We start from the raw sequence: 22,319 nt of genomic DNA, 5'->3' as shown, positions 1-22,319 counted from the left end.
AATCGGCTTTGTCCACCCTCCCCATCCGCTGCAGCTATGAACCACCCAGCATTTTCCAAACTGTTTGAATCAGAGGGTGAGGCTGAAACGTACATCTTAAGGGTTGTAATACCGACATTGCGCGTGCGGTCGATTTCAACTCCATTGAGTTCATAACGTATCTCTTGAAACAGGAATGCTACAGCATTTCGGGTGAGCTTCGAGAGCGCTACGCCAGCGCCGTCAGCTTTCTTAAATGTGTAGTCCAGGTAGAGGAAGCTCTTGCTAGGCAGAGTTACCGCGTCCTGATGATGGACAACAATCCTAATGTCATCATTTTTGTTAAATGTGCTTGAAGCGTAGGGATTGTGTGAGTGGTATTCATGACGAATAATTCGGTCATCATACTCTACCGACTGAGTTACGCTGAGCGACGTCATTCTGCGGTTTTAGACCTGCTGAAATGAGGAATTCGTAATTAATGCGTGTTATCACCTTGCCCTTCCGCGTTGCACTGACGGGTTGTGAGCCTGGTGTGCTAGCCTTATACCTTATTCACATCTCGCCTTAGATGCAGGCGTACAATGATCTCTTCTCCTCTAAAGTTAACAAGCTGATTATTCTGGTCCACAATACGCAGTTCAAGGTAGTCCAGTGTCTGAACAGTGACCGGGAGATATATAGCGTTTGTGAGGGCTTGAACTAGTTTATACCCTGTGCCAACTGTAGGAAAGAATCCGTAAATTGAATCAATCAATTTATCATTCAGGTATGAGTTTGTGGCAATATTACACTCAACGTGAATTGTACTCACCGGGAGTATATCTACAGCATGATCTGATGTGTAAAATTTACTGGCGTCCTTCACCAAGACACGGTCCTTCGCAAAACCTAGCAGTGGACCAATTGAATATCTCTGTGTAAAGTCGATCGTAGCACTCTCTGTCAGTATTTCAGATTTAAGGGTATTAATGTTCGCCCATAGTTCAGTACCTTTTCCTGACTGTTTTAAGAGTTCGTTTAAATCATTAACATCGTAGGCACCAGATTGTATTTGTAGAATCTCATTCCGGCTGTCAATTTGGAGATGTAGTTTACTGTTGCTCTGTGTGATATTTGGAATGCTCTTATACGTCTCTAGAACAATCAGTGCAATACTTCTCACCCCTGCACTTAAATCAATCGTCGGAAAGTAATTTGCACGTAATACTTCTGATCCTCGCTCTTTTAAAGTCAGAGTGCATCTAAACATCAAATGACGGTCATCTGTTCAATGACAGCTCTTTTATACATCGCACACATGATCTGACGATGACACATTCTAGTGGGGGTTCGCCGTCTCTGTGATGAGGAACATAACGAAGAGATGACCACACAGGTATGTGTTAAAGTCCTGATATCGCCGGAAATTGTAGAAGACGCGTCTTTTTCTGGTGAAGTAGCGTTGTAATTCTTCAGGTGGCTGTAAATCCCTGAATGAATCGAAATACTGAACTGTATTTGGCCTTTTTTTAACATACGTGACCCAATGGGTACCTGGACCCCCAGCAGCATCTAAGTTTACAATTCCGCACTCATTAGTCCTCCACATGATCTTCGGTAATGTATCGCGCATAAAGACCTCTCGGAATGCGCGAATGTGAAGTTTTTCTTTAACAATTTTTACTCGATCTCTATTCGTGGGCGCTCGGTCAGGTAGGATAACTAACGGACTTTTTTTTATTTATGAAAAGACCTAGTCCTTTCTTGTATGGTTTCCGATAGCCGCTGCCTCCATAGCGCGATTATGTCTTTTGGCTTCCTCTAGTTGGGCATGAGCATTCTGGGCGTTTTTAACCGTTTTGGCGACAGCTGCAGCCCCGCCTGTAAGCCACCCCACAGCAGTCAGGGCTGCAAGGGCTGGAACGAGGAACGGGGTAATTCCACCTGAAGTCTTTGGTAGGACCCTAGGTGGTTTAATTGCAGCCTTGTTCTTCTTGGTCCTACCGTTCAACACACGTTTTGCCGCACACATCGAAGTGAGAATACAGTTTTTCAAACAACTGCAGTTGTTCCTCGCACGCAAAGCTGTTCGAGCTGCTTTCATAATTCGTTTGAAATTCATCACCCCCAAGCCCAACTTAATTTTTCCACGCATGGTTTTATCAACCACGAATGCAGCAACGCGTTGGCCTATTCCTAGATCTTTTCTTCGCCTTATTTGCTTGGCTTTATCCGTTAATATTCGGTCAGCGACGTGGCGTGCTGGGAGATCCTTATTTGCAGCGTATGCGAGGTCGTGTTCAAGGCAGGCTTCGTCTAGTAGGTTAATACCTTTATCACCGCCTGCCAGACGTTTCTGGAGCTTTGTTCCAGACCCACAGAATTTATATCCGGGAATGTGCAATTCAACAGGTAATTTGTCGAGAACACCACCTTCACCTCTTGTTATGATATGTCTCCTAAAGTGCATGGTAAGCTACTAACGTGATAGATGTCTAGGCTCTCTGTTATATACCAAATTGTCAGCGTCAATCCAACTGTTTTCTGATGATGGACATCCTAACCATTATCTAGCGCTCTATTCCCGCGATGTCTGATGACGCGTTTGATGAGAACTCTTCTGCAATTCTTCAGTGTAAAAGCATCCTGCAATTTCCTCACCCTTGCCATCCTTCAAGATATATGTCCTAGGGTTCATTCTCTGCACTTTGGATGCTGTGAATATCTCGGCGGACCAGTTTGGTAAGTACGATTTCTCGAACGCTGTCTTCTGTTTTGAAGTACGTACTAAGTCACCTGCATTGAACCTCTGCTTGCGAGGGTCCAGCATTTTAATCCGGAAATATACTGTGTCCATGAGTAAATTATCGCGAACATCGATCGGTCTCATTTTTATTGTACTATGCTTGGTTCGATTATACTTTGCAATTATCTGTGGGAGGATATCTATCCACTTGTACGAACCGCGAAGATTAAAATGCATCCACATTTGAGCTTTGACTGTTCTGTTCAACCGCTCGACGATACTAGCTTTAAGGTGGGTAAACGTGGAGTAGTGGTGTATGCCATACCGCTCCATCACAGTTTTGAAATGTTCATTGTAAAACTCTCCACCGTGATCGGTTTGAAGATTGGCCGGGCATCGATTCGTTCCTGTCTGCAGCAAACGCTTAAACACCACAGCAACATCTCCACCGGTTTTCGTTTTCACAGGTAATGCCCATGCGAATTTAGAGTATGTATCAATAGCCATTAAAATGTATTTGAATACATTATTATGAGGTGAATATCGATTCATATCTACAAGATCAGCTTGCCACAAGTCATCCAGTCCCTTAATCATGACATGCCTACGAGGGTATGTTTTGCGTGCTGGCTTGTGTAGTTCTCGAACCACGGTCTCCATACTTATTCGATGATACCTCTCTCTCGAAGCTCGGAGATTATGGATACAACCTCATTCGAATGAGCTGTATTTCCCACAGCAGCCGAAGCCATCAACAGTCCAAGTCTGTCTATTAGTTCATCCAGCTCATCTTAATATATGTACTGAGGGGATGATTGCTCACTCCTTTATGCTGGAAGTCTACACTCTCACCAATGCTTTTAGGTTGTTCATTAAGTAAGGGTTGTATAATGGTCGTGTATTTAGAGTTTTCCAGCTTTCTCAGTGTTCTGTCAGGATTTTTGTACAGATCAGTCAAGTATAGTATTTCACGATAGACTTTGTGATCATCAGCAGAGTATTTTCAGTTTTTTGATGGCCTTAGGAAGATTAGGTTCATTAAGCCAGGCGTTCTTTTAAACTCTGCATCCCCAATGCGTATTGTGCTATCGGATAAATTTATGGTTTGAGAGCCTAGCTTGTACGGTCTCTCCCTGCCGACACCAAATGTTCTATCTATCTTAACGGGCGGATACTGGATTGTGAATTCTGCTATTGGACCATTATCACGCGAAGACATCTTGGTGATAGATTCGGTAATGGGTTTAAAAGTTTCTTTTAGAGTTTGCTCGCGATCGGAATGTCCCAACTTCAGCAAACGTAATTTATGTCGAACTGCTTTGCGCGCCTGAATGACTTTATGCTTTGTCGACATCTCGAAGGATACTAATGAGAGTTCGGAATATCACCTGGTTTTATATATGCTTTGTTGTACTTCTTCTTCTCCTATTTTCCTACACTATCTTCTTCAATAACAACAGCCTCGGCTTCTATCTGCTGCTCAATTGCGCTAATTCTGTTCTCTATCCGGTTTTGGTTAATGGCAAGAAGTTTATGAGTGTCGTTTAGTTCCCTTGCAACTTTAACTAGTCTGGACTCAAGATTTTTAAATTTGATATCGGTGTAGATGCGGACATTCTGTCTCTGCACACCTAACCTCTCAGACTGATCATGTGCCATGCGTGTGAATTTGTCCATGCTGTAGTGTCAAGCACTAAACTATTTTGCACGTTTATATATGGAGCAAGTCTAGGAAGTTCCGGCTATACCTACCGTCATTCAGTTTACGAGTTTCATCAATAACGAGAAAGCCGCATTGTGAGTGGTTCCAGTAATCAGCACATATCTTTACATATTCATTGTATGACATGTCGGTCCCTACGTGAGCATGGTAAATGTGCTTTAAATTGAGATTGTCTTGTTTGAATGCTATAGTGAGGTTGGCGTTATCCCATACCAGCTGTTTTGGGATCCTGGAATACGTCTGACTCAGATAAAATACATCAACACCCATATGACGGCCAAAGTAGAAATATTTACGGATTTTATCTTGCTTTTTAACAGCGACATCGTCAAATATGAAGGCAGGCTTTACCTCTTCAGGTGGGGGGACGTCGTCGCTTTCACTGAAGGCTCTGTACATTACACCATTTACTCCATCTAATATTTTCTTCAGAAACTGGTACTTGGGCTGAAAGAGTGTTTTGAAGGAGACGAAAAGGTGCTCGAAGAGGACTCCATCTATGTGCGTTAACAGAGCCATGAGGACATTTGTATAACCGCAGTTGGATGGACGTACAATTATAACTCGTATGCTGTCAGGAAGGAGTGGTCCATTCTTGTTGGTCTTCTGGTCTTGGTCATCATGACAGGACCAGTCACCAACAACAAAGTCCTTGCGGCGAGGGTGTTTCACCTAGCCCGCCATGATACCTTCTGTGGTAGGGCAAGGAGTGGAATACGCTTTCATATGATGAAAAATATGTATATATGTGTAGCCACTATACTGCAGTCACCTTACCAACTGAGCTACAACGGCTACACAATAGAATGAACTCTAGGTGGTATATTTAAAGGGAAGACTGTCATACAGATTAACGTAGGTGACATTTGGTCTTGACAAATAAAAAACACAATCACAAATTTAATATTACAAAATAATATATTTACTTATTAAAATATTTACAAATTGATTACCATGAGAAAAAAACAGTACATTCTTTTTTAAGCGGTGCAGCAGAAGTACAGTATTTGGAAAACAGCTGCTTCTTGTATGCTTGAAATTCAGCACATATATCTCATAATGTTATGCACGAATTACAATAGTCCGGTATTCTGTCAGTAAATTTGAGTTCGACATTTTCAACACTTATTCGAGGAATAGCACAAGACTTGCGCACTGTTGTTATACACATAGTAAAACAATGTTCTATATCATCTACGTGGATGCTACATGTGTGAAGCCAGTTAATGATGTCGGTTTATACTGCCTGAACATACGGGCACCACCTATTTAGTCTCTCTATCGTACTAGTTAGAGCCACGGCTAAATTGAACAAGTCATCAACAGTGGGGTGATGCATGAAAATACTATAACCGTCAGCACTTTTAATTTTTAGTGTAGCATCATCATACATTGATAGAATACTCACAGTTAGAGTGCCACAGTACTACATGTCCCGGTAGGAGTGGGATGGATAATATTCGGTAGTCATATGTTTCTTGATCTGTGATTTTAGATGACATAGTTCATGCCACTCATAGAAAATTTCACTTTAATATTTTTGAGCATATTTTCCAGCACTAACACAGTTGACAGGCTACTGTATTGTGAAACTTCAAGTCCTACATGAAGACATTTTGAAGCACTAATGGTTAACACATAGCTTGAGGTGAATAGTAAAGCGTGAGGTGGACTGGCGGTCGGTATCTTCTCATCGACGACATCCACACCAGTGTGGTTAGCCTGCTGTTCTTGCACTGATGGCGGGACGTCCCCTTGTGAGATTATGATCAGTGGACGGTGCATACAAAGGAGCCCAGTACTGTGAAGCCCCGTCCAGCGCAGCCTCTGGCACCGACATTAACACCTGGCTATCCTGCTCCAGCATGCTGAGAAGCTGAGCTACAGGATCCTGCATGGATGAGTCCGAGGCCTTCACGTGCGCGACTGGGACATGCTGGGACCTGCTGATGCTGGCGTCACAGGTGGAGCTGCTGGAGGACAAAGACGAATATTCATAAGAAATGATGTGATGTTGGTAGTGAAATAATAATAATAATAATAATAATAATAAACCCCGTGGGGCACCTGGTATGTTCTGCCAGTCGTAAAAGGTGACGAAAAGAACAAACCATTAATAGGGCTAACCCCCCTTTTAGTGTGATTAGTTGGTTCAGGACAGAACTAATGAAGCCTCAGACAAGCGCTGTCAAGATCGGGGATGACGTTTGAACCCTATGCCTGTCCACAATGGTAACGACACTGCTAGCCACACGGAAAATGATTTAAATCCAAATAGAGGTGTTTTGCAGCATATGCTTCTTGCAACCACTCTAGAAGGAAAACAAAGACAGAGGATGAGATGGTCAGATGAAGTTAACTGACACCTCATGTTCTGTTATTACCAAGCAACAAACTTAGGAACCAACACAACTCGATACAGTTCACAAGTATACACAACATTTATTACCAGATACCCAGAATTAAAATTTTTAACAGAACAACGACTAGCTGATCAGATCCGTGTAATAATAAAAAATAACAGGATACCCCAGTCACAATTAGAAAACATCAAATAGCAAGTACAACAACTACTGGAACAAAATAATATGCAATCAGAAGAAGAAGAAAATACAGTAATGGACTCAAACATCCCAGAGCAAACAAACAAAGAACAACACGCATCAATTAAACAATCAGAGGAAACCGAAATCTTAAGACAGCCACCAGAACAAGCGCAAATAGAACACGAAGTGACACACACATTATAAAAGAAAAATTTCAGCTGAGATATATAGAGTACAAAGACACAAATACAGACATTAAACCATTCTTGCATAGACCACCAAATAACCCACAGGTTGAAACAACAATAACAACTATCAACACAATCATACACAACAAAATAAATGAAAATACAACTATGGAAGAGTTACAACTGCTGGTTTATATAGGAGCACTCACTACACTAAATATATACACTAGGCAGAGATTAGAACCAACCAACACACAGAAGAAACCCACAAAACCAGCATGGCAACACAGGCTAAAAATCAGAATAGAAAAACTGAGAAAAGACATCGGACAGCTAACACAATTTATAAGGAAAGAAATATCAGACAAAAAACGAAAAACGTTAGGTAAAGCCTCACAACAAGAAGCGATAGAGCAATTAGATGAAAAGAAGCAGAAATTACAAGCAATGACCAAACGACTTAGAAGATACAAAAAAAGTGAAAATAGAAGGAAACAAAACCAAACATTCAACACAAAACAAAAGCAATTTTACCAGACAATAGATAACACACACATTAAAATAGACAATCCACCAAACATAACAGAAATGGAAAACTTCTGGAGCAACATATGGTCAAACCTGGTACAACATAACAGGCATGCATGGTGGATACAAGCAGAAACAGACACAAGATGATACCACATATGCCTGAAGTGATAATTTTGCAACATGAAGTCACCCAAGCAATTAATTCTGCTCACAGCTGTAAAGCCCCTGGAAAAGATAAAATAGCAAATTTCTGGCTAAAGAAATTCACCTCAAAACATTCACATCTAATTAAACTATGTAACAGTTACATTGCAGACCCATACACATTCCCTGATACACTTACACGTGGAATAACTTATCTGAAACCTAAAGATCAAGCAGACACAGCTAAGCCACCAAAATATCGCCCCATAACATGCCTACCAACAATATACAAAATATTAACTTCAGTCATTACACAGAAATTAATGACACATACAACACAGAACAAAATTATAAATGAAGAACAAAGAGGCTGTTGCAAAGGAGCACGAGGACGTAAAGAGCAACTGATAATAGATGCAGAGGCGACACACCAATCTAAAACTAAACAAAGGTCGCTACACTACTCATACTTTGATTACCAAAAAGCTTTTGGTAGTGTACCCCACTCATGGTTACTACAGATATTGGAAATATACAAAGTAGATCCTAAATTGATACAATTCCTAAACATAATAATGAAAAATAGGAAAACCACAACATCCAAACAAATTCAAATAATATCACATCACAGCCAATACAGATTAAGTGTGGAATATACCAAGGAGACTCATTAAGTCCTTTTTGGTTCTGCCTTGCTCTGAACCCACTATCCAACATCCTAAATAATACAAATTATGGATACAATACTACTGGAATATACCAACACAAAATCACACATTTGCTATACATGGATGATCTAAAACTACTGGCAGCAACAAATCGACAACTCAACCAATTACTAAAGATAACAGAAATAATCAGCAATGATGTAAATATAGCTTTTGGAACAGACAAATGTAAGAAAAATAGCATAGTCAAGGGAAAACACACTAAACAAGAAAATTACATATTGGATAACCACAGCGACTGCATAGAAGCGATGGAAAAAACAGATGCCTATAAATATCTAGGATACAGACAAAAAATAGGAATAGATAATACAAATATTAAAGAAGAACTAAGAGAAAAATATAGCCAAAGACTAACAAAAATACTGATAACAGAATTGACAGCAAGAAACAAGACAAAAGCTATAAGTACTTATGCTATACCAATATTGACCTACTCATTTGGAGTAGTGAAATGGAGTAACGCAGACCTAGAAGCACTCAATACACTTACACGATCACAATGCCACAAATATAGAATACATCACATACATTCAGCAACAGAGAGATTCACGTTAAGCAGAAAGGAAGGAGGAAGAGGATTTATCGACATAAAACCCTACATTATGGACAGGTAGACAATTTAAGAAAATTCTTTGTAGAACGAGCAGAAACTAACAAAATACACAAAGCAATCACTCATATAAATGCATTGGCTACACCACTGCAATTTCATAACCACTTCTACAACCCTTTAGATCTCATAACATCAACAGATACAAAGAAAGTAAATTGGAAAAAGAAAACACTACATGGGAAGCACCTGTATCATCTAACACAGCCACACATTGATCAAGACGCATCCAACACATGGCTAAGAAAAGGCAATATATACAGTGAGATGGAAGGATTCATGATTGCAATACAGGATCAAACAATAAACACCAGATATTACAGCAAGCATATTATTAAAGATCCCAACATCACAACAGATAAATGCAGACTTTGCAAACAACAAATAGAAACAGTAGATCACATCACAAGCGGATGTACAATACTAGCAAATACAGAATACCCCAGAAGACACGACAATGTAGCAAAATTAATACATCAACAACTTGCCATACAACATAAACTAATAAAATAACACGTCCCCACATACAAGTATGCACCACAAAATGTACTGGAGAATGATGAATACAAATTATACTACAACAGAACCATTATGACAGATAAAAAAACACCACATAACAAACCTGACATCATACTCACCAATAAAAAGAAGAAATTAACACAACTGATCGAAATATCCATACCCAATACAACAAATATACAGAAGAAAACAGGAGAAAAAATTGAAAAATACATCCAACAGGCAGAGGAAGTCAAGGACATGTGGCATCAGGATAAATTTGACATTGTACCAGTTATACTATCAACCACAGGAGTCATACCACACACTATCCACCAGTACATCAACGCAATACAGCTACATCCAAACATACAACTACAGAAATCTATAATTATTGATACATGTTCAATTACCCAAAAGTTCCTAAATGCAATGTAACATATACCACACAGTTAAAAGGAAGTCACGCTTGATCAAGGTCCGTGTCACTTTCCATTTTTAACCAGACATAACGTCTGAGAAAGGACTATAATAGTAATAATAACAATAATTTAGAGACTTACTTTTCTGATGCTGCTTGCTCCTCCTCCTATTGTGCTGTGGTGGCGACTGATGCTCCATCTTGACTGACTGGAACAGAGATCGAGGAGCTGCTGACTGGTCCTTATATAGAAGCCAACTACATCATCATGATGCTGGGTGCTTATTCGTTTGTATGATGTGAACACGTGACCTATCGAAGTGCCCTCTAGGAGGGAACATGTGAACTAGATCAGTTAGTCGCTCTGCTGGATAGGAGGCAGTCATCTCTTGTGGCCTGGGAACTTATATGTTGGCTTTCGGTAGACAGTTCCAACAGTAGCAGATGTTTCCATGAGATGGGTAATGCATTTTTAAAGCATTTCGTTGGAGGGAATTTATTTGGAGGACTGTGTTCTTGTTCTTATTCATATGTTCCAGGATTAATGCACATTTCCATTCAGCATGTAGGAGGCTATGGGGGCAGTCGTCGGCTGTATTTTTGCAAACTACACTGCTGTTAAACTCACCACGGTCAAACACCAATAACTCATCGATTGAACACATTCTACAGGATGGTCTTCAATGGTATATACGTAGTATACGAATATGCTTATGCCGAAGTGAATTGGTGTCAACTGAACGTCTATTGCGTTTTGGAAGATTGGATGCTTGATGGAAAATACATCTACAGTTTGCGCATGTGGATGAGCATATGCTGGTTACGGAATGCATCCTGGCTCCATCCCTCTCCATTGTCGAAATCTGCTGAACAGAATACTTGTACTTATTCCTCCGACACTCCTCCATTATCATACGCTTCCACACCTCATGTAGCGAACTGTGGCTACAGTTCTTCCTCGAATGTCTACATGAAATGCAGTTATTGAAAGCTGCTCTATCACCCACACTCATCTCTATGATCGAACATATGGTGATGGTTTGACAACGACAGCTCAGCAAAGACTGAATGTGCAGGAGAATGGTAATGATAGTTCAGTGGAGGTAGCACAATTGGTTTTCTTCCCACCAAAATCAACCGTCTTAAATGACGTCACGGTGGCACTCTCTGGTGGCAGGGGTATGAACTAACACAGTTGGACTGCATACACACATGAATGATATAAATAATAATAAATGATAATGAATGTTAATAAATGATAATCAATAATAATGAATAATAATAAAGATAAGTACGGTTTTGCATGCGTTATCCTGTTGGATATTGAATTTCGCGCCTATTTTTTCTGGAGGCTTAGGTTAGTGGATGTCGCCCAATTGATCTATTTTCCCGCCAAAATTCCAAATTCCCGCCAATTTTTTCTGGAGGGTAGGTTAGTGCACATAGCGCAATTGGCCTATTTTCCCGCCTAAATCGGCCATCTTGGATGATGTCATGCGCTGTTGCCAAGTCTACATGCCGCAATCTTGGATGACGTCATCGCTGCTATCTTGAATAAATTTGGCAACGATGCAGAGTGTCGTAGCACATAGGTTGCCCACTACTAACATGTCTCCGCTGTACGGGAATATACATGACATATGTACGAGTACAGTTGTAGCAGACACATGATTGACGACATATGAAGTCAGGGTCCGGTGATGAAGAAAAGCAAGTGAATTTACGCCAATGGGCATGGTTTTATGCGCCATTTCGTCACGCAAGTCTTTGAATGTCAATTAAATGTGTTGTATGACGCTAGAATTTTTTCCTGTGTTTGTTGGTGAGTGAAGCTTCACATTTTTTTCCCTGTGCGACTAGCTCGTACTTCCTGTTCCACTTTCACCTGAACGTGAATGTGGCGTTCGACGTTCGCTCTAAATACTAAACGCAAGTACACACCCTCAGATGAGAACAGCAGACAGTAAAGCGCTGTATCATCTGCAGTTCGATAGAAACACAACACAGTGACAAAGAAAGAAGTAAAGAACTATTTACCCATTGTGTGATAATGGAATGACTACTGTAGCGATGAAAATTAATACATTGCTCTGGGTGAGAGCAGTAACACGTGGTAGTGTTCTGTCTATACCAGTGGTACAGGCACCACTCCCTCACCCTGTAAATACACACACTCACACACACAGACGTAGTCAGAAGGTTAAGAGCTGCAAAGTCGACAAATTTGCTCTTATTGAGTTAGTGGATAAGTTGCAGAACATAGTGGGTAGAGGAGAAGTTCCAAGTGAAGCCACACTTATTGACAAGAAGAGGTATTGTTTATGGAAACGTTAGGATCGGCCGAGCTGAGCAACACCCTGCAGAGGAGATCCGTGTAACACAATAACTGAGTAGATGGGTGTCGTTCTGCGCAAAGGTTAAATCAGCTGCTTTTGTAGGAACAGGTCTGGTGTATACTGCTCTCATCAGGGTGCCGTGAACAGGCCTCAGGGGCTACTTTGGCCACAACTGAACACGACATGCTACCTGGATTAGCTCTTAGATGTCACAACCAGGATGGTTGAGCTACTTCAGCACGACTGGAGCTATGAGTGAGGCGCATTGTCGTGCTGGTAGATACCAGTGTTGCAGGGTCAGTGTAGGCTAACGCTTCTTATGTTCTCCACAGTTCAGCGTCTCCTTAACAAACAGCAGGCTTCGTTTCACCCTACGATTCCGCACAGCATGATTATTAATCTGGTCTTGCATGTCTTCATGGTGGGACGTAGTGTGTATCACATCAAGTGTGTCACTGTAACACAGCATGGAAGTTGAGGTAATGCTGATAATGTACGAACGGCAGCAGAGCAGGCTGGATGCTCCTGCCAACTTCCGTTTTACCTCCACAACCACCACATGTGATCTGCTGTAAACTCATATTATTCACTCTCATCTTTAAAGTTATCTTTCACATCAGAGTCTATAACGTTTCCACGTAAAACCTGCTCTATAACTATGCAACTACAATTTTATTTATGTATATACAGGCACTGATTACGTCTGTGGGCTCTGAATAATAAGAGAATAGAGACAATTATATTTTGTATTTGTAAAGGATTAAGTACTGGATTTGTGAAATAATATCTGTGTCGGCGAGTTCTGAAACCGCCACAGAAAAGAATTAATAAAGAAAAACTCGAAGATTTCTTGACAATCAGCCATTTTATAAGTAGTAGTGTAAGAATAATATTGTCGTTGTCGTCATCTTGGAGTCACATAGAGAGGAGGAATCTGTGACGCTATGTTTAACACATAGGTAGCTTTTATTTGTCAAGATTGTAAGCAGGACGCATTGGGCGCTGAGTTTAAAGAATGGTGTGTGAACTTGTTATTCGAGTTTTAAATGTAGTTGTTTAATGACAATTCGTATGGTACTATTAGAAAGCTTGCCTGGTATTTTACACATCTATTTGCGACACTTTCAGCTTTTTGAGTAGTGTCCGCTGTGCAGAGCTGAGACACGGCGGAGCGAGCCGCCGCCGCGGCAGATTCAAATCTGACAATAAGGGCAATCATACGGCAATAAGCGGTCAGGTGAAAAGTGCATTTAAAATCATTTCTCACAGCAGTTCGAGATCGGAGTACAAAGCAGCAGATTTTACGTTCTGTTTCACGGGCGGACGCGGGCTGCTAATATTGTAAACTTTAACAGTGTCAAAGTTAAAATACTTTCATGTTTCAAAAGGAAACGTTGCTATGCAAAAATTATGGGCTCGTAAAAGTTATAGAGAAATCATTTTCCGATTAATAATGATAGTCTTATGCTCTAGTGTTAGCCATGACACTGATTAATAATTAATGTTGACGAAAAATCCACTGCAAGGTTTGAGGTTCATTAAGCATTCCGTACGGTAACTTCATTATTTTTCATAACAGAAATAATTTCAGAACATTTTTACGATAAGTGTAGCTGAGGTGGATATGTTGTGCAGTCTACTGAGTTACAGTAACAAAACTGTTCATTTAATAAGAAGCCAGTTCCAGTATAATAATAATTAATCTCATTTGTTCGCAACATACAATTAACCAAAGTAAACCACTGTACAGAAAAAATAATTGGAGCGCGAAAACTCATGCAATGAATTTTGGCAATAATATCCCCCATACTAGCAAAAGTACGGCAACTGACAAATCTGGGCCTGGGGTAGAGGGAGACACAGTAATACGGTGTGACCTCCAGAACTGGAACCTGGGGGAGGAAATCGACATAAAACTGCAGTCTCCGTGTGTCCATCTCTCAGTCACTCGACCTGAATTTCCAGTTGTTCCATCTCACTTCATCCTCAAGCCACGAGTTAACGTCATTCCATTCCAGTCTGGGCATCATACGTGAAATGCAAGCAAACCCAGTAATATACAGGCAGGGGCAAATTAAAATGACAACGAGGAATCGATACGACTGGACGTGAATGTGACGCAGACACCACGTATATGCCGGCCACGTGATCCAGACCAGTGCAGAGCGCAGGGCCAGCTGTGTCAGTGCGAGTGGAGCAGTGCAGAAGAGATGACGGTGCTCACAGAGGAGCAGCGGGTGTCCGTTGTGGAAAGTAACGCCACTAAAAGGCACTGGAATGGCGTGGTTACTAGTTTGTCGAGAAGTTTAATGGCGTCAAAGTGCCAGCAAGAAACGCCACGCAACGTTCAGTCCAAAAATGGCCTCTGACAGTATCTGTTTTGAACAAGTCAAAAAACATTCTGAAACATGCCCGGACGACAGAAAATGTGAATGGAGCTCACCAGAAAATGCTATAATGTCCTATCAGATCAATCCGACGTCTGTTGCAAAAAACTGGAATGACACGTCGATCATGCTGACGAATATAGCTGGGCCTGCACATGCATCCCTACTGAGTGTCTGTTGTTTGCGCATTAAAACCAGCAGAGTTCCCTTAGTGCCTCCAGTTTTGTGATTGGCTTCTTTATGTCTGACGAAGTCTGGTTTCACCTGAGTGGTTATGTCAACTCACAGAATCACTGGTTCTGTGCAGCGGAGAATCCATATAATTTCCACAAAACACAGCTGCATTATCACAACGATGGGGTTAGGTGTGCAGTGTCTGCACACCACGTTATTGGCCCCATCTGCTTTCATCAGAGTCTGTCTTCGGGGCGTTACATTGCCAACATTTTGAAATCATTTCTGGCAGCACTAACGGAGGAGGTAAACACCTATAGTTAGTTTCAACAGGATGGAGCAGCTGTCCATACAGCCAGCCAAATCTAGGAGTCATGTGTGACAGAGTTGTTAGCGGAGGTCAGTCTGGTCACGACCGTAGCTGGCCAGCCATTTCACATTATCTGTCACTGTGCAATCATTTTGTGTGTGGAGCTCTCAAGTCTAGGGTGTGTCGCAACAACCCTCATAGCCTTCAAGGACTGCAGCAGAGCATTTGGGATGAGACTGCATCAATCCCAGCGGTCCAGCTTCGATCCACGTTCAGCAGCTGCCTGACCAGGACCCACAGGTGCCAAGAGGTGGACGGTGGCCACTCGCGACATCTGCTACAGACAGGTCAGTACTGTATTTCCTTGACCCTGCTGTGTTACTTCGTACCCTGGAACTCTGTCCTCTGGGCCACTTTTATTTGCCCCACCATATAAACTGGCGAGCTATATTGAAGGCTAAATTCATCATCAAGTCTCATCATAAACACATTTATCCTCAGATCATTAGTTTGTAACTCGACAGCATGACATAGCTAGCAATTAAGGAGATGCAACATTGATGATGTGCCACGAAAATTGCTCTGGGCCACAAACTCCATTACAGCATGCAACTAAGTTTCTGATGATGACGTTCTTATGTCGTATGTTCTCGAAATTCCTTCCGTGTTAAATATGAACAAAAAGTTCAAGTTCACAAGAAATATCTCCATCGTCGTTATCAAAAACAACAGATTACCACTGGGCTACCAAACAAGGGGTCGGTGGCGGCCCAACCCTGTACGTTGCCGAGCTATTTCGACTGCTGTTTTCTCAAGTTTTGATGTAAATAATTTGGCGCATTACTTTATAGTCTCCTAGGGGTAACATAATTACCGTCATTCCGGTGAAAGCCAAAGCCGTACATTCCGATGTCTACAGCCTCTTACACAGCAGAAAATGTAAGATATGAATGGCGTGTCGCATTTTTTGTTGAACAAAACATCCATGTCCGTCTTCCGAGAATTACCTGCTCCTTTCTCTTCGTTTGTATTAAATTTATTTTAGTTTTCTAACATTCTGTACTTTTTTCGAATGTTTTTCTGTGGTTTGGTAAACAGTTCCATCATACACAGTGCCGAATACTCGTCACGGCGTAACCAGCGTCTGACAGGCATACGCAGACGTAAAAAGCACCTGCCGTAGAAAACTGCCGTGTCGCTGCACGCCTCACGCGGTTATACACGTCTGTGACGTCACGACATCAGCACTTGTGACACGCTTATTAGGAGTTAGTCTGACCCAGCACATCCAGGCGGGAGAGGTTGGCCGTACATTCCTTTCACTACATTAATGCCTTGTAAGTGTCCAGAATTATGAAGGGCAAATTCTACATTTCTTTTTGCCTCCTCAGCGGTATTGTGTTGCGTGGTTCTCGTATTTGTCTGTCTTCTCTGTAGAAGCAGTGGAGATAACTCAGTGCAGTCGCAGAGTGTCGCTGAGGCGGCCTGCGGCAGGGCACACACTTTCCACGCGTCGCCGCTGATTCTGCATAAAGCCTCGATGCAGCTGACGTCAGTACCCCATTCCCACCCGCTTCCTTTCTTCCCCCTCCACCTCAACTTACATACAAAAATACATATTCCTCACACACTGTCAGTCGAACAACGACGAATACAATACTGATATTTTTTGTTTTAGTCTTCAATACCAGTTTATTTATTTTGCTACTGATTATGTTTACTTCCCAAGTAGATGTAACGTGTCAAATACAAAAATCTGACACAGTTACTTCGGAAGTGAGGGTCACGAATGCGTGCCAGGGGATGGCCTGAGGATGGTAGTGTGTACCGCAACTGGTAGCTGGGAAGCACAATAAACAAACTGCGGCTATAGACTAAAACCAACATTTTCCAAACAAAAATAAGCGCTCATTTTCACCTTCTTGTATCAGTCCACCTCAACATTATTTCACCTCGATGTGAGGGCGGTTTGGTCGACCTGTTATAAGTAGTCACGTAATCGGTTTGATAGTTTATGCTTAATGGACCTGAAACATCGACGTACAGTGAGTTTTCCTTAGTCACCAATGTATTTGTTTACTGTAACAGACTTGTCTGAGTTGGCTACACAAGTCTCTCGCGCACTTTGGTCCATCCTCCTACGTACTGCGCACTTGGCTGAGGTTTGGGCACCTTTTTTTTTGTTTTTTTTCTTTGCTTTATTGTGATTTCATTCCCCTGCCCCATATGGGCAGGGGGGGGGGCTGTCAGCGGCACAATCCGCCGTTCTTCAGCCGAGCGACATGACAACTAAAATAAGAAGAAAATGTTACATACATAAGGCGATAAAAAAGGGGAACAAAATTAGACTGACATGGAGACGTTCACAGGGGACAGTTAAAAAAGTCACCAGGAAGTTAAAAAACACATTTGGTGATGCTTAAAACACAGAGAAGACACTGAATGGACATGCACAGGTTAAAAGTCGGCCACAGTATTAAAAAAAACTCCAGAACAACACACTTAAAACCCACTTGTAACACACACGACGAAGAATAAAACTGCCAAGTGGGACCTGCCAGGGGATAGGTCAGAGCGGATGGAAAAGGAGGGAGAGCAAGGGGCAGCAGGGGAAGCGGCAGGATGAAGAGAATAGGGGTGTCAGCAGGTACATGAAGAGGCCAGGAGATACATGTGGCAGGAGATGAAGAGAGAAGACAGGGCAGGAGGGAGTGCAGAGACACTGAAAGAGGGTACAAGAGAGGGAGGGAAGTAGGAGGGGGAAGCCGCTCAGGAGGAGGAAGGGGGAGGAGAGTGAGCCCTCAGGAGGAGGCAGGAAGATGGGGTTGGATCTGGTAGGAAGAGTAGATGTCAGGGCGAAGCTCATCATCTGGGAGGGGTAGTCGGTGGAAGTTGAGATGGAGGGTGTGGAGATGGAGAGATGGTGGGGCACAATGGTAAAGGTGTGGCAACTGGTTGGGGGTGGAGAGGAAGGGAGACACCTGAGGGTGAGGGGGATCAAGGCGGTGGACAATACATAGTGTGCGGATGTGTTCAAGGAAAAGGGGAAGGTGGGGGAGGGGGATGAGGTCATAGAGGATGCTCGTGGGGGATAGAAGGCGGATGTGGAAGGCGAGGCGGAGCACAAGGCATTCGAGGATTTGGAGGGCTTTATAGAACCGGGGAGGGGCGGAAATCCAAGCTACACTGGCATAACAGGGGATGAGGCCGATCAAGGATTTGTAGGTGTGAAGGATGGTGGAAGGATGCAGACCCCAAGTCCGGCCGGACAGGAGTTTCAGGAGGCGGAGGCGGTTGTGAGGTTTGTTTTGGATGGTAAGGTGAGGGGGAGTCCAGTGGCGGTCGATTTTTGAGGGTAGGAGTGAGGTGGATAGGACGGCCATAAATGGTGAGGTAGAAATCATGGAGGCGGAAGGAGTAGGTGGTGCGGCCTATGATCATCACCTGTGTCATGGAGGGATTGTATGGAAGAACCACTGGTTGCACCAAGTGGTGAATTGGTCAAGGTTGGTTAGGAGGGTATGTTGGGACTATTGAAGGGTAGGATAAAGGGCTAGGAAGAGGGTGTCATCAGCCAACTGGAGAAGATGAACAGGTGGGGAAGGTTTGGTCATATCAGCAGTGTACAGGAGATAGAGAGGGGAAAGGACAGAACCTTGGGGCACACCGGCAAAGGGATAGAAAGTACTGGAGTTGGAACTGTGGACAGTCACATAGGAGGGACGATGGGAGAGGAATGAAGCAATGATATGGATGAAGTTGATGGGGAGAGCATACATCTGAAGAGGAGCCCGGGATGCCAGACACGGTCATAGGCGTTCTGGAGATGAAGGGAAACAAAGATAGCAGAGCAACGGGAGTTAATATGGAGGGAAAGAAGATTGGTAAGGTTAAGGGCCTGGTCGTTGGCAGAGAAGGAAGGCCGGAAGCCACATTGGGTAAGGGGAAGGAGGTGGTATTGGTTAAGGTGGCGGTGAATACGGTGAGAGAGGATGGCCTCAAAGACCTTACTGAACATGGAGGTGAGGCAGATGGGACGACAGGAAGAGGTATCAGAGGGGGGTTTGTTAGGTTTAGGGAGCAGCAGGACATGGGAAGTCTTCCACAGGTCGGGGTAAAATCCAGTGGAGAGGAGGACATTGTAGAAGGTAGCAAGTACAGACAGGAAGGATGTGGGGGATTCCTTGAGGTGGCGGTAGATGACGCCATCATGACTAGGGGCGGTGTTGCGTTTGGAGCAGTCCCGGCGTTTTTTTGTTGTAAGGAGTTTCCAGATGTGTCGCTATAATTGCCGGTGGCGGGTGAGAGTATCCCGGTCATGAGTGCGGAGGAAGGAGCGGTAGAGCTGTGCGGGTGGCCAAATCATCTGCTCTAACTGTCCAGATTGTTCTTCAAAACCGTAGCGAACAATTGTGTTCTGGTGACATGACGCACTGTTGTTTGGGAAGATAAAGTCAATGAATGGCTGCAAATGTTCACCAAATACCCGAGCATAACCATCTCTAGCCAACGATTGATTCAGCTGGGCCAGAGGACCCAGTCTGTTCCATGGAAGTCTGCCCACACCAAGATGGAGCCACCATTTCTATTGGTGGACGGCCGAAATGCCACTCAGCTGCTCGTTTCCATGTTCTTCTGCATACGCTATTACTTTCAGTTTATAGCCCACATCATATGAATACTTTTTATTGGCTGAAAATGATTCACAAGTTCGTGGCACCCTCCATCGGTAATGCTGGAATTCAAGATGGTATTAGCCCTTACTTAGCCTTGATGACACCTCTCGCAGGCATACGTTCAATCAGGTTCTGGAAAGTTTCTTGGGGAATGGCAGCCCATTCTTCACGGAGTGCTGCACTGAGGAGAGGTATCGATGTTGGTCGGTGAGGCCTGGCACGAAGTCAGGCTCCAAAACATCCGAAAGGTGTTCTATATGAGTTAGGTCAGGAATCTGTGCAGGCCTGTCCGTTACAGAGACGATTTTTTAGTCCAACCACTCCGCCAAAGACCGTGCATTATGAACAGGTGCTCGATCGTGTTGAAAGATGCGATCACCATCCCCGAATTGCTCTTCAATATTGGGAAGCAAGAAGGTGCTTAAAAGATTAATGTAGGCCTGTGCTATGATAGTACCAGGCAGAAGAAGAAGAAGACGTGGAAGCCCCATTCATGGAAAATACGACCGCACCATAACACTACTGCCTCCGAATTTTACTGTCGGCACTACACACGCCGGCCTATGACATTCACCGGGCATACGCCATACCCAGACCCTACCATCGGATCGCCACATTGTGTACCGTGATTCGTCACTCCATACAGCGTGTTTCCACTGTTCAATCATCCAATGTTTACTTGACAGGATTCGTGGCAGAACAGTCTTCTCTTGATTGTAGTAAATCAGCTGAAGGACGTAGTCGAGAGTTGTTTCTCTGTTTCTAAAATTTCAGATGCTACTCAACTGCGTTGAACTGAATATTTCCAGATCGTAAACAATGTGATAGGAGAGAGCCATAACAACGTAGAACGAAGTTCCAAGAAAACTGAGACCCACTGAATTCAGTGTTCTGACTGATGAGTCAACCGATGTAGAATATGTTAAAACCTCGTGTGTTCTGGTTTGATATTTTGATAAGGACACAAATAAAACTGAAAGTAATTTTCGGAACCTTTGTGGAATTTTAAAACATGGTGGATATGATAAGGTGCAACAAGTAAAAATCTTTATACCAATATAATGCTTCCATTTTCTGAGTACAATGTTTCTCGAAACAATCTTATAAGATTTACTTGTGCTGATTGCAATTATATGATACGATCAAGAAACACTGTTGCTACTCGCTTAACTGAACGATGTCCTGGACTAATTATAGTCAAATGCATATTTCACATTTTCACATATGTGTCAGTGAAGCTGGTAAATGACTTTCCAAACCTAGCTAGGAATATTCATAACAATTTTAAAGCTAGTGTTAAGTGTCAGGAAATGCTACACGCAGGCTTCCATACAGTATAGACGCACTTGCCTTTTAAGGACATGTTTATCCTTTAGTGGGAAGCCACTGACGCAGGAATGCATATTTGCGTAACGAGATCATTGCGGATGTGCGCCAGGAATACTCCAGCTTCTTACGTGCGTGTGTGTGGGAAGAGCAGGCAAGAGTGCTGGCGTCATATCCCAGCTGTGACCGCAGGCGGCTAGCGGTTTGCGGTCAGCTGAAATCCTGTTTGTGCTCCAAACTGAGTCCCGGTTGCGACAGCGCGGCTGTGGGCGTTATAATGCAGGGCGTGGGAGGCCAGCGACACGGACCGGGACCGTACAGTTTGGGGCCCACCGTACGGGCCAACCCAAAATCACTACAGCGGTGACACATGACTGCAGCTAACACTTACCAGTACATTGATAAGCATTACAGAGAATGTAAAATTAACTTCAGAAGCCGCTGCACACTTTAGAATCCCAAAACGTTGAATCCGTCGTCCTTGCCATGACGGCACTGCGTTACTTGCCCGCTAGAGATCTGGCCCTCACACCAACTCATTTCTTTTCCAGGGGTTATGTGAAATACCTATGTCTAAAACCATTACACAACACAAATCGCTCATTTCTGATGCGACAGTTCATCCACAGACGCATCTAAATCTATGATACGAAATGTTCTCGCTTAAATACTGTCTGTGTCGACAAGGGCTTCACACAAAATACCTATAAAGAATCTAAATTTGCTCCGTACGGAATATCTACAGCCACTGGTAATCGATTCATTCTGTTTTATCTGTATACCTAGAGATACAAATACGTAATTTATAAATTTTACATAAGAATATGAAGAAAGACTCAGAAGACTAAAAGGATTCAGTAGACGTATAGACAATCTTACCCGGCGATTATCAGTGCAAGGGACAATATAGAGGGCCTGTGATACCCTCATGTCATTTACGAACCAAGGAAAATATTGGACAGCGTAGGCTACAATACTCCAGTCCCACCTCCACCTCCACTGTTTAGCAGC

Source organism: Schistocerca americana, chromosome 11 (genome assembly GCF_021461395.2).
Source record: "Schistocerca americana isolate TAMUIC-IGC-003095 chromosome 11, iqSchAmer2.1, whole genome shotgun sequence".
In the NCBI taxonomy this organism is placed as follows: Eukaryota; Metazoa; Arthropoda; class Insecta; order Orthoptera; family Acrididae; genus Schistocerca; species Schistocerca americana.
This window is presented reverse-complemented; position numbering follows the sequence as displayed.